The sequence below is a fragment of the Scomber scombrus genome, chromosome 8, assembly GCF_963691925.1.
Source record: "Scomber scombrus chromosome 8, fScoSco1.1, whole genome shotgun sequence".
Taxonomy (NCBI): Eukaryota; Metazoa; Chordata; class Actinopteri; order Scombriformes; family Scombridae; genus Scomber; species Scomber scombrus.
This window is the reverse complement of record NC_084977.1, coordinates 12,148,297-12,154,687: the sequence shown is the minus strand read 5'-3', so window position 1 is coordinate 12,154,687 and position 6,391 is coordinate 12,148,297.

The window sequence follows — 6,391 nt, the reverse complement described above, 5'->3', positions numbered from 1 at the left end:
AGTGTTATAAATCTGATTCGTCCTAGAAGTCCAGCGGCAGGCTGCAACCACAGGCTTGTTGTCACCCTGTCTTCCTGTTTGTCTCCGTCTGTCTCCCTGAGGCGATCCTGTGGGGTGACAGAGGTCATAGAACAGCTCATTAACCCCACCCCAACAGCCCACACATTGCTGCAGTCCTCAGGCCCTGGCACGCACACACACACTTTATAATGCTCCTCTAATAGCAGTTAAGTCGACTTAAGCCCACTCTGTAGGCAGTACGCTTTCAGGGTTGCACAATGAGACATGTATGTATCTTGTATGTTGTGTGAGGTATCACTATATACTGTATTATACTATAAATGTATAATTGTCCTCATTAACATGCTGACATGTCATGACATTTTCATCATGATACTACAAATCCACACAGTGTACTATATCATCATGTGATATATTTTATTCAGTCATGTTGAACCTGTTGGCCAGATGTCTCGGGGCTCCAAATCATTAATTGTTATGTGTGTAAGGTATCTAAGAACACAGTTGGATATGGTGTTATTTTCCATGTTCAGACATCATTGTTGCAGTCAAAACATATTGGATAAGAGGCACGGCAGCACTTCAGGGGCTAGGAGATGCCTGGGAGCTGTTGTCTGGCATCTCTAGTGTTATTATTCCCTGAATCTGTGCATGTGAACGCGCAGCGCGCCTGTGTTTATATGTGTGTCTGCAATTGTTTCCGTTTACATGTTTGCCTATATGCTTATGTGCGAAGGTGAGGTTTTATAATCTGACTGCCGTGTATGTGCATGCATAGCATCGTCATTAAGGCTCACAGTAAACGAGCCTCTTACTGCCCTCACAATGAACACTTGGAGGTAGGCTGTAATGTAAAGGAAAACAGCTATACACACACACACACACTAGCCTCATTTTCACCGGCACACACCTTTCTCCAGGGATATAAAATACCCCTGCCTCTGCACACTGTGGGACATGAGTTTCATCCAAACTAGCTGCCGTCCTCAATAAACCCACGTGAGCAATCTCTGCAGTATAGATTTCCAGTTTCTCTAAGGGTATATTTTGTTCAGATCAGGTGTTTAAACTGCTCAATATGACAATAATTAGGCAGCGCTGAAGACATGTGCTCTTTCTTATGTTGATAAGGGACATTGACCTTTAACCTGTGCACCCCTGTAGTTACCCCCCCATCACCCCCCTTCTCTCTCCCCCTCCCCTTGTTCTGTCCAGCTCCCATCAGGAAGGATAGAGGGGGGATTGGACAGGCTTGGAGCCTTGCCTCTGGCCATCTCTCCTCCTCCCCGGAGAACAGAGGACTGAGGTGCCTTTAAACCACTGCGGCAAAAACCCTACCAAAACCCTGCAGTCATTAATATGCAAAAATGCAAATGAGTAGGTAATTAAGAGCTGGAGCTCTCTGGAGGCTCTTTGATTGCTAATGAATTCTAATCTGCAAAGAAAGGGGGGAGGGGAGGAGAAAAAGAGATGAAAGAAAGAGAGAAAACAACGAAAAAGAGAAGCCTCAACCCAAATTTTGCCATATCCATAAGTTTTCATATCGGAGGCATACCTGGAAGCTGTACCCTAAATCATTAGCTCAGATATTTGAAACAATCCCTTGATGGTGTGTATATGAGTATAAGAGTATTTGGGGTAATATAAATGTATAATGAGCAGCCTTCAAAACACATTTATGTCAAGTTGTGTTGTATTTTTTTACTCCAACAAAAATTAGAATTTGTGTTTTCCAATGCTGATTATACAAATGACCCGAGTATCAATGGGCAGAAATCTGCTGTGATGGACACAGTGGAGTCATTGTGTAGATATAGCTAATTAGGGAGGACATGACAGGCAAGCAGACATTTCTGACCAGCGGCTACCAAAGAAAATAGAAGGTCAGATATCTCAACAGTGTGTTCTTTGCTGCAATAGCAGCTGTATGCTGAAGTAACGGAGATGTCATTTCATCACTTTTGTGAGCTATAACACATCCCCACTTCCACTCCAACTCATTCACTCATTCACAGACACAGACACATAGGCACACATGCACACACTGCTGTTATTGTTGTTGCAGTGCTCCCACGACACCAACAATCTCTGCTTCCCTCCCCCACACAGGCTCACATCTATCTCCCTTTCACTCCCTCTCTTCCCCCTCCTGTCCTGGGCAGCCCTGACATGCCTACTTCAATTGATTTAGAGTCAATTCAGCTTCTGATCTGATTGTTATCATGTGACTTTTTGCACACCTCCCCCTTGATATAAGGCTACTGTACTATTTTCAGATGGGGATAAAGATTTTTTTTGACTTATGCAGAAATACTTTGTACTTTTCCATGCCTGCCCATGTCACCTCCTGCCTCTATTTCTTTATATCTCTCACCTTCCCATTCTTCATCTTTAAAAAAACAACAACTTAAAAACCTCAACACCACAGCCTCCTATCTGCTCTTTTTCCTCAGCTGTACAGAGTGGCGGTGGGACTTTCAATTGCCCGGCTTTGTAAACAGGAAGCTGGTGTTCTGTTCCCTGTACCTGAAGCGTGGGTGGCAGAACAGGGGGCACCCATACAACTGCACAATAATGGGAATCCAAGATGGCAGGGAGGGGTCCCATAAAATCACCAGAGAGAACAGGGGAAGACAGCATCCAGGAAAGCTATTGTCAAAAGAGAGCAGACAGAAGCCAAAAGGATTGTTGATTTAGTTTTTTCCTTTTGGTAAATAGATTGTTGATTTGCTTTGTGTTTGTCTGTCTGTATTGGATCCTAGCTAGAACTGTAGTGTTTGGGAGGATTAATGTCATGGACAATCCCTCAAACTCATTTTCTTTCTCACTGTGGAGCTCTGTGGGAATTACAGTTTCTGGATAAGGGAGAAAGACTTTTATGCATTTTCTGCTGACCGTGGCCCCATTTGTGATCAAGTGAAATCATTGTGTCCCTTTAAGTTTGGCTGTTTTGAATACTTCCTTGAATTATAGAAGATATGCTGTCCTCACTTGTTCCAAAACAATCCCTCTGTTACGCTTATGTTTTCCAGCTATCGTTGTGGGGTGGGGGGTGGGGGGTAGCATAACCTTGTGGATTATTGCCTTGTTTAAATCACCCGCTCCACTCTCTGCACATTTTATTGTTGTTTAACATGTTGGAAGTCGGTGCGAGTTTGGGTGTTTTCTTTCTACCAGGCGAGCTGTAATAGGGGGAAAAGGCTTGACGGGAGTCAGTTTATCATGAGCACAGAGAGCACAACAGATAGATTCCCCCTGTCTCCTCCCCTTCAACACAGATAGACTCGGAGCATGGGCACTCAGCCAACACTATCAATCTATCCGCTCCTACCCCCAGTCTCTAACTCTTATTGGAGGACAGCTTCCAAAGGGGCAAGGAAGCATGAATCATAGCCCGACTATGAGAAGCTGTTCTGCCTCTAAATACACATGTTGTGGCTCAAAATCACTCCGTTGCTTCGCCATTAATGATGATCTTGCGAGTGATTGTCACAGCCGTGGAGCAAAGTTGTAGCATTTAGGAGGGGCTGAGGCTGTTGAGAGAGAGGGATTGTTGGTCTTGGCCTAGTTTTCTTGTCTGATCAGAAACCTGTGCACCTCTGCCCTTCCCCCACCCAAACCTAAGCCTCTACTATTACAGGCTGTGAGGGGCTCAGTATGGAACGAGGTGAGCAGCTTGCCTCACCACCGAGCTGTTTGTGCGTGTATGTGTATGCGCTGCTTATACTGTATGTTTACAGGCTTATCGTCGTGTGTGATATAACCTGGTGATGTGGTTTGGCTTGCATGACCGCCTTCCTATGAGCAGAACAGGGGGAAATGAGGGCTAAACATCTGAGAGTGTTGAAGCAGGTAGCAAGCACCAAACCCAGCTATGAGGCTGTAAGAGCCAAACATTGTATTTGATTGGAGGGTAAAGCGGCAGGAATCAAAGGGGACATGTGTAATGCATCTGTGCTGCAGGATTGGCCTCCTTTTTTGTTCTATACAAAGCCTTATTGATTTAAAAAAAAAAAGATCCAAAGAGGATTAAGTAATTAGTACACATTATTACACATTATTACACGCTGTTATTTCTTGTGTGAATTTATGCAATACATAGATAAATATTTCATTAATATGCACAAATATATGACCGATTAGCACCAATGTGCCAAACATATGCTAATTTTCCATGTGCATCTGTCGTTAATTACAGATATGAAGCCGGGAATGGCTCGAAGGAATCAAAGAGGGTCTGTGACAGCATTCTTCCATGCTCTGACTGTCCATTGTACTGTGAATGTATTTTCAGATTATAGATGACATGCTTTTGTTGTTGTTTGGTCCTTCCTGTATAATGACGCTTTAAGCACTGAGGTTGTCATGTGGCAGATTACCCATAGCTACTGTGGGTAATGAAATGTAATTTTGAATCCACTTTTAGAGGTCACTGTATGCTCTTTTATGTCAGTGCTAATTGTGATACTTTGTGAAACTAACTAAATGGAGGACGGATGGCGGCGTTACAGTGTTCACATATTACAGGATGCACTAATTGTTTTGAAACAGCTGAGCATAAAATCACTCAATATTAAGAATAACATGTTAAACTAGTTTGGCTCCAATGAGAAAGTAGTACCACCCTTATTCAAAAAATATAGGTATGATGGTAAATTTCCTCTCAGCTTTGTTTTTCAATCTTTAACTGTTATCCAACTGATTTCTGCTTTAACCCCGTGTCACCATTAGATGCACTCTGTGTTCATTAAGGAGAAGATCCTCAGTATATATGTTTTTTTTATTCTTTTTTTTTTGCTGCCCCCTCCCTCTCTTCAGCCTGGCTGCCCTTGTACATGCTCTCCATGTCAGACCCAGCTGTTACTACAAACTACTTGGAGGGCTTACAAGCCTCATTGCTAATACTGACAACAGCACTATTCTTACTCAAGGCCTAACGTCTACTGGAAAAAAGCGAGAATAGGAGAGATTTTCTCTGCCTCCACTACAAATTCATTTCCCTAAACAGATGTTTCCATCTGTTCAAATCTAATCTTTTCATTAATGCATTCCTCAATGAAAGGAATCCAAATAGGTGTTAGATAAATAACTCAAGATGCCCTTTCTTTGATAGCTGTGACTATTTTCCAATGCTGTAGCTGTCTATTCGTTTTGTGTGTTCGTACCTGTGTATTCCTGCATATCCGAGTGTGTGTGTCCGAATGTGAATGTGCGCATGGTATGTTTGTGAAGGTATTTATGGCCCATATGTGCGTTTGTTCCAAGCAGTAACCCCATTACATTCCTAAGTCTGTCCATGAGACTAATTAATGTTCTGTGCCGAGGCTTTTCTTTACCCAGGGGATACCCAATGGATTATTTACCTATATGTCCTATTGACAGCAAATTCCCCTTCCAATTGGTAACCTCTGTGCAAATAGACAGTTTGAGGCATCGGGATGCATAATAATACTAGGCAGCTCTATGTAGAATTTGCATATACCATGTCTTAAATGTGTTATGGATATTCTCCCCACAGTGACTCAAAAGATACTTTAGTCACTGTGGCCTTTGTAGTGGTTAGTGGTCACTGAGTACTAGAAATCCCTCTATATCTGATGGTTTTCAAGTTTTTGTTTTCTGTTTTTCTAAAATAACATATGTCTAGAATGGAATTGCGTATAACAGGGTAATTTTGGAGGTTGTAGACAGGAAACAAAAGAGGGTCATCTTAACTTCCCTCTTCTTTGACAAGGTTTGCCCTCAGGTTAGAAACAACAGCTGTCTAGCACCTACGTACACGTTTCAATAGAGTGGTTATTGTGTGTTTTTGTGCGTGTGAAATCACATAGGGATGTTGTGAGCATGTTAGACAAAGGCAGAAAACAAATTATTTACATGCCAGTGAAAAATAAACTTATTTCATTTAAAGTAGTTCATTGTCAGCACGGTGAGTGAACTGCAGTTAATTTTAAACGTCTTTCTACTTGGCCTGTTGTCTTACAAAAACAGCATTTTAAAATTACTGACAAATGTGCCTTGATCATCCGGTGTGCCCTCGCTGTGAGAACTGTTTTCTCTGAACTATTTCTCTCTACCCCCCAACTCTGTGATCCTATACTCTCTGCTCTCCCTCCTCTCCACTCTGCTCTGGAGCAGGCAGTTACTAGGGCTGTGTTGGTTTTATGTTTCTCAGCTCATGCACTAAGAAACGAGTTAAATGGAAATAGAGCAGAAATGATCAGTCCATTCATCAATTAGTTGATCAGCTGAAAAATGAATGTATTTATTTTGGTTTATATAGTGTTTCATTCACTTTACATCAACAATAACTGGTTCCAGATTCTTAAATGTGCGGATTTTATTCTTTTTTATGTGATATATGATAGTA